The sequence below is a fragment of the Oratosquilla oratoria genome, chromosome 2 (assembly GCF_046742065.1).
Source record: "Oratosquilla oratoria isolate Oo_2021 chromosome 2, ASM4674206v1, whole genome shotgun sequence".
NCBI lineage: Eukaryota > Metazoa > Arthropoda > Malacostraca > Stomatopoda > Squillidae > Oratosquilla > Oratosquilla oratoria.
The window spans coordinates 48,571,785-48,579,284 of record NC_134778.1 but is presented as its reverse complement, the minus strand read 5'-3'; the positions used below and the strand labels follow the sequence as shown (position 1 = coordinate 48,579,284).

Below are 7,500 nucleotides of genomic sequence, written 5' to 3'. Positions count from 1 at the left end.
CGGACTTCAGCAACTTAGATTTAGCGGCCAATCACGTGCCAAGGTTTAAAAAAAAAGTAGAGCCAGTCTGACATGATTAGAAGGAAATGATAGTTTGGCAACAAACACTAATACTTGCACGTTAGTTTGTTGACTAATGCCGAGATCTGCAAGTTAGTTTGTCATTTACCAACAATGAATTGAAATCTGCTCTCATCCTTCAACTACAGCCATTTTTTTTTAACAATTTACCGTCGATTAATTGTCCTTCATTGTAAACAATCAACTGTTAATTACTCGAAACTGAGAGATTATTTCGCCTGTACACGGAATACGCCATTACTGTTTCCCACGAAAAAAGACATAATTACTCATTCATACACAACTACTGTTGTTCCATAGTCGTTAAATATCAACTACAGTGCATCAGCCCTTTACTGACCACCAAATAATTTAAGATCAGTAAAAAAAAAAAAAAATTCTATCTAAATACGTTTATCTCCCCAACAGCATTTCCATACACATTACTCCTTTACATTATAACGTATTACAATTCAATTGATCGCCTCTACGGGGTTGTCACCGAGATGAAGGGATCAAAATTTTTATTTTGGTTAAACACATGAAGGTGGTCATCGTACTAAGAGGGTTAACCTTTTCGCAAAAGATGAGTTGTTTTATTTTCGGTTATCATAAACGACTAAGTTGCTACGAGTAATGAGAGGATTAACCGAGAAATCATGTTTAATTAAGCAAAGCTTATTCTCCAGTTCAGCGACATTATGCATTTCTAACTCTTGATAAGGTTCCTTGTCGTTTGATATTGCTAATAAAAGAATTCTATAAATTTTTATTCAACCATCATCAGTTCTCCTTCTACTCGTCTACCCTTCACAATCTTTCCAGCTATTTCCTTTCCCAATCACAACTACGTTCCTCTAAATATTATACTAGTAAGGATATACATAAAGTGATCATTACTTACAATTTCAATCCAACTTATCTTCCTCTAGAAACGGCTCAGGGGAGTTTTGGACAGAACCATATCCTTCAATCATATAAAGGTCCCCGACGGAGCCTATGCGCTTTGGTACCTTCGACAGGTATTATTACCTGACTTGTGAAAGTTACTTCAATTCCAACAAACACTCACCTATTTCTCCACAACATTTCCCGTTCATAGTCCTCACCATTTGATGATTTAGTGCAATGAAACATATGAAGTAGGTGTGGCTTCTAGATCAGGTTACCGTGAAATGAAGTAGGTGTGGCTTCTAGATCAGGTTACCGTGAACACCTATTCTAACGTATAAACTATATGTCTTTCCTTGCTGCCCATTACTCGCCACTTGTATTTGTACACGCATCACTTGTTCTTCTGTACCTTTGTGCAATCACAAATACTCATCAACCGCATCATAACTTTCGTAAAAATCTTTATTCTTTTTCTACCGTCCCTAAGTTTCATATTTATTTTCGTTTTCTCTTTGTAACAAAATATTCAATTCGCATTTTTCTTGACAAAAGTTAAATTACTTCATTTGCGAATTCGTTCAAGTTATATCTTTCGAAAAACAAACATTTATATGTAAATAAATAATCATAAAAAGGTATGTTTGCAATTAGTGAGACAGCCCAGGGTGTATTAGGAGAGGCAGAAGGAGGAACATGGGCCGAGCGCTACAACCACCCCACCGTTTATGAGCGGGGAGGAGAGTGATTTTCTCATTCAAAACATATAATCTTATCTGATTATATGTTTCCACTTCACCAACATCTAAAAAGTTCTATATTGTATCAAATAATGAAAACACGGGTCATTGTTAAATGATGCAGGGTTCATTACACAACTCTCGCAAAGACGAAGAAAAAAGAAAAGAAAGGAAGGAAAAGAAAAACAATTGAATCCTTCATTGCTTTGCATACTCGCAACTGGTTAGCCTCCGTTCTCCATTTTATACCACACACCCTTCCGCTTGGGGTCGCTAGAAGCACGTCGGGCGGCAAGATTCATTAACATCAGTCCATAAACAAGTCCAGCGCGCATTTTGCGCTCACGTTAGTATGTGAGCAGAATTTGGAAATTAATGTGATACTCAAGGCTTTCAGCACCTTCACCGGACAGAACTGAAAAATTGGGCAATTCAATGTAGGAAAATAAAAATTGCTTCATTATGACCTCAACGCACGAGGCACGCGCGTGTATGTGTATATACATACATACATACATACATATATATATATATATATATATACATATGTGTGTGTGTGTGTGTGTGTGTGTGTGTGTGTGTGTGTGTGTGTGTGTGTGTGTGTGTGTGTGTGTGTGTGTGTGTGTGTGTGTGTGTGTGTGTGTGTGTGTGTGTGTGTGTGTGTGTGTGTGTGTGTGTGTGTGTGCATGTGTGTGTATATGAGTGTGTGTGTGTGTGTGTGTGTGTGTGTGTGTGTGTGTGTGTGTGTGTGTGTGTGTATGTGTATGCATGTGTCTGTGTGTGTGATTGTTTGTGTGTGAGTGTTTGTGTGGGTGTGTGTGTGTGTGTGTGTGTGTGTCTTTGTGTGTGTGTGTGTGTGTGTGTGTGTGTGTGTGTGAGGGGAAGAGTGTGTGTGTGTGTGTGAGTGTGTATGTCCGCGTCTGTGTGGCAGTGTGTGTGTGTGTGTGTGTGTGTGTGTGTGTGTGTGTGTGTGTGTGTGTGTGTGTGTGTGTGTGTGTGTGTGAGAATGTGTGTGTGCTGTATGCGCGTGCATGACATAGAGAATAAGAAATAAGTTGATAAAAAGGGTCAATGAATGCAGATCACAGTATCTGTGAAATGCGTCTTGAAATAACGACGTGTTGAAAAATAAGAAATAATATCCAAATATACACACACACATTCGATTCGCTGGCTTTCCCACTGATATGGATAAAACCTTACTCCTTTCCTGGCGATACAAAGGAATTGGGCACCTATAAGGATTTAATTATGATTAACGCCAGTCAAGTGTATTCATATTACAGGAACCTTCTGGGCCTTAAGGGTTTAAGAGTTAAAGCTCCAACGTACAGGTCTTAAAACATGCCTGTCTATGGCAACTAAGTGTCTGTTTTCCTCTCATGGAAGCACATTATCAGAACAAGGACGTAGTTTCCAATGAAGACTATGATTGGAAGAGGTTCATAATTTTAATGGACTGGCAGTGCTCTCTTAAGTAAATACAACCGTCCAACAATAGCACTCAACAAACAGCACTGTCGAGTAGTGTTAAGTACAATAGTGAAGTCATAACAGCCTACATTATTGATAACTTTGAAATTAAATGATGGTTTAATCAATGTATACTAAAGTGTAAATGTCCTCTTTACCTTGAGATGGGCTCGCAAGACAGTGGCTTCAGTGTACCTGAAAAAAAAGAGAAAACTTTATTAAGTTATGTCTATTAAATAGGGATGAAGTAAGGAGAGGAGGAAACTGAAGGCAATAAAAATGCTTTGGATGTGTTCACACCACCAACACTATGATGTGTGACTAATTCATGATAGCAAGTACTGGGAGGACACACAGTGCTCTTATGGTTTAATGCTTTGGATGTGTTCACACCACCAACACTATAATGTGTGACTAATTCATGATAGCAAGTACTGGGAGGACACACAGTGCTCTTATGGTTTAATGCTTTGGATGTGTTCACACCACCAACACTATAATGTGTGACTAATTCATGATAGCAAGTACTGGGAGGACACACAGTGCTCTTATGGTTTAATGCTTTGGATGTGTTCACACCACCAACACTATAATGTGTGACTAATTCATGATAGCAAGTACTGGGAGGACACACAGTGCTCTTATGGTTTAATGCTTTGGATGTGGTCACACCACCAACACTATAATGTGTGACTAATTCATGATAGCAAGTACTGGGAGGACACACAGTGCTCTTATGGTTTAATGCTTTGGATGTGTTCACACCACCAACACTATAATGTGTGACTAATTCATGATGGCAAGTACTGGGAGGACACACAGTGCTCTTATGGTTTAATGCTTTGGATGTGTTCACACCACCAACACTATAATGTGTGACTAATTCATGATAGCAAGTACTGGGAGGACACACAGTGCTCTTATGGTTTAATGCTTTGGATGTGTTCACACCACCAACACTATAATGTGTGACTAATTCATGATAGCAAGTACTGGGAGGACACACAGTGCTCTTATGGTTTAATGCTTTGGATGTGTTCACACCACCAACACTATAATGTGTGACTAATTCATGATAGCAAGTACTGGGAGGACACACAGTGCTCTTATGGTTTAATGCTTTGGATGTGTTCACACCACCAACACTGTAATGTGTGACTAATTCATGATAGCAAGTACTGGGAGGACACACAGTGCTCTTATGGTTTACTCATACGTTTCGAACCTAAATCCTTCTTCAGAGATTACTTGTACATGCATGGACGTGTTTGCTTTGGTCTACGGAAAAATCATCCTATGTATGTATATTGTGGGTGGATTCGGGTGCAAATGTCATCGTGACAGATTCTCTCCTCGGTCCATCATTCAGCTGAATAGTATCTTCTGGTCTTAGCATAAGGAAAAATATATAGAATGTGTCCCCACGTTGAAAGGGCTGAATGGCGATAACGCTGAAATCGATGATACAAATAATGATAGTGGTGTTAAACGATGAAACTCATAATCATGACAACAATCATACACACTAACAATAAACAATGATCGTTGTAATAGTTATTTCATTTGAGCACAAATGCCGTCATCAACAGGAAAGGCAGCAACAACCACATTCCCCTATCATATTCAACGCTATGAATCCTTTCAGTACGGTGATACTATTTTCATATTATAATACTACAAATTCCAGATTATTTTATTCGGCTGAGAATCGGATCCCCAGCCAGATCCTCGCTGGATCCGCATCGAGCCTGAGCTGAATAAAATAATTTTATTTTTACTTAAATTAACCCCTGTGGTGAAGGGGTAAGGATTCCCGTCTCTTCCAAAGCAAGCTCAATTCTCATGACAGTGATAACCTAGTTAAAACTTCTTTAAGCTCAATGCGAACCCAAGCCCTAGTCCCAATGCCAAACCCAATCCCTCCCAAAGAAGCCTCACCGCGTATAATTGGCATGGTTCCCATTTTCGCGACACAAAACCGCCAAAACCTCGCCGACTTTTCAACACCTTGGCTGAAACACAGCGCCACACCGTTTGAACATTTTCCACCCCACCTGTGTTGCGTCCTCTCGTCTGTGACTGGCACTTCCGGGTAGTCCTGTTTGGCATCGATCGAAACGTGTGAGGTGGACGGACTTGGCAAGGTTACTGTACTGTGCTGTTCCCTGTTGTGTTTTCTGTATCTGAGAAGTTCTACAGTCGTTGTTTTCCCCCTTGGCACTGCCTCCTGTATGAATATGACAGTTTCTACGAGATTATCATAAATCTAGTGCATCAGTATGTGTGTGTCTGTGCGAGTGTTCCATGTGACAACAGAAATAAAGGCAGCTGAATAGACACCTATAGTGTTATTTCCAACAATTTTTACATGGAGTCATCCGGACAACGCCGGACACATATTAGTTACAACAAAATCAGTAATAGAGAAAATCACTGCTTTCAAGAAAATTCATATATTACATACACACACACATATTCTGTATATCAAGAGCTTTTTTCCGCCATATAAGGGAGGTACCCAAGTCAAAGGCACGTGCCTACTCCTATCCACGCCTCTCCCATCCACAGCCCTTTCCCCCCTCTCATCATGGATTAAGGATCATCCCCGTATCCCGTCCACTGCTTTGGATCAGAGGCAATGTAGCAAGATACAATCCATCCACAGCAAGACCGTTTCAGTTATTCAGCGACCTCCCCCACGATCCTCTCATGCGGATATATATATATATATATATATATATATATATATATATATATATATATATATATACATATATATATGTATATATGTGTGTGTGTGTGTGTGTGTGTGTGTATGTGTGTGTGTACACACACACACACACACACACACACACACACACACACACACACACACACACACACACACACACACATATATATATATATATACATATATATATATATATATATATATATATATACAAACATATATATATATATATATATATATATATATAAATATATATATTTATATATATAAATATAAATGTATATACCTGAAGTGAATCACTCGTAACAGCGACATCATACAAATAATCTTTCCTGCCGTCACCTTGGGAATCAAAGCTAGGTTTCGGTTCGATTCCCGAGGCGACGGCCGGAAAGATTATACACAAACACATACACACACACACACACACACACACACACACACACACACACACACACACACATACACACACCCCCATAATTTATATATATATATATATATATATATATATATATATATATATATATACAATTTGTTCATAATTTTTTCCCGGATTTTAGACCTTTATTACACACAAACCATTTTAGGTAGAGGTATAAGGTTTCCTTCAAGTTTAACAACAATGACTAAAGATTTTTTTTTTTTTTTTCATTACTCATAAATTTCAACAGATTCTACCTTTGTTGCCCGGAGTACGTCTAAGTAAAATTCTATCTCACGCCAGGTATTCTCCAACATCTCCATTGCTAGAGCTGCTGTTATCCTTGCCTTTAAGGTCTCAACATTAGGTACTGGTGTACTGTACACTTTATCCTTGGTATAACCCCATAAGAAAAAATCAAGAGGGGTAATGTTTGGTGAACGTGGTGGCCATTGTGTTGGGCCATCTCTCCCAATCCAGCGGTTGGGGAAGGTTGCATCCAGAAAGTTACGAACAACCAAACTCCAGTGTAGAGGCGCCCCATCTTGCTGAAACATTGCCCTTGGCTGAAACTCTTCTAATTGAGGTGCAGCATAATGCTTCAGCATGTCCAGATAAACAACTGCTGATATGGTTGATTCAGCAAAGAAAAAAGATCTAATAATCCTGTCGTGCATTAGGCCACAGCAAACATTCACTTTGGGGCTGTCTTGTTCATGTCCAATCTCAACATGTGAGTGTTCTGGTCCCTAAATGCCTACGTTATACCTATGAACCTTCCCATATGTAAGAAAGGTAGCTTCATCAGAAAAAAAAACATGCTTAAGATAATTATTGTCTTCGTCAATGTGAGTAAGAACCTATGTAGCAAATGCAGCACGTTAGCATCTGTCACTTGGTTTTAATTCTTGAACAAGTTTAACCTCGTACGCGTGCAGGCGCAGGCAATTGTGAAACACTTTATGCACTGTGTTCTAAAGCACCCATAGCTTGATCAAAACACGAAGAACCGATTTTCTAGTACTGCGCTGGAAGACGTCGTGCGCAGCGTAAACGGATGCATGACTCGCACAGGCTCTCCCTCCTCTCTTACGGTCTGCAAAACTACCAGTCTCTGTGAACTTTTTATACCAGTCTTTGGTGCTTTTACCGTCTGGTGGATCTCGTCGATACTCATTTCTGAA

General features: G+C 39.3%; 1 protein-coding gene across 1 annotated transcript in view; it reads right to left on the bottom strand.

Annotated features, from left to right (window-relative positions):
* LOC143035834 (fat-like cadherin-related tumor suppressor homolog) overlaps window positions 1–7,500 on the bottom strand; it is a 742,303-nt gene that overhangs the window by 389,064 nt on the left and 345,739 nt on the right. The window contains exon 2 of the mRNA XM_076202877.1: window positions 3,323–3,359. The gene's annotated coding sequence lies outside the window, so the exon portion shown is untranslated. The remainder of the gene's footprint in view (window positions 1–3,322; window positions 3,360–7,500) is intronic.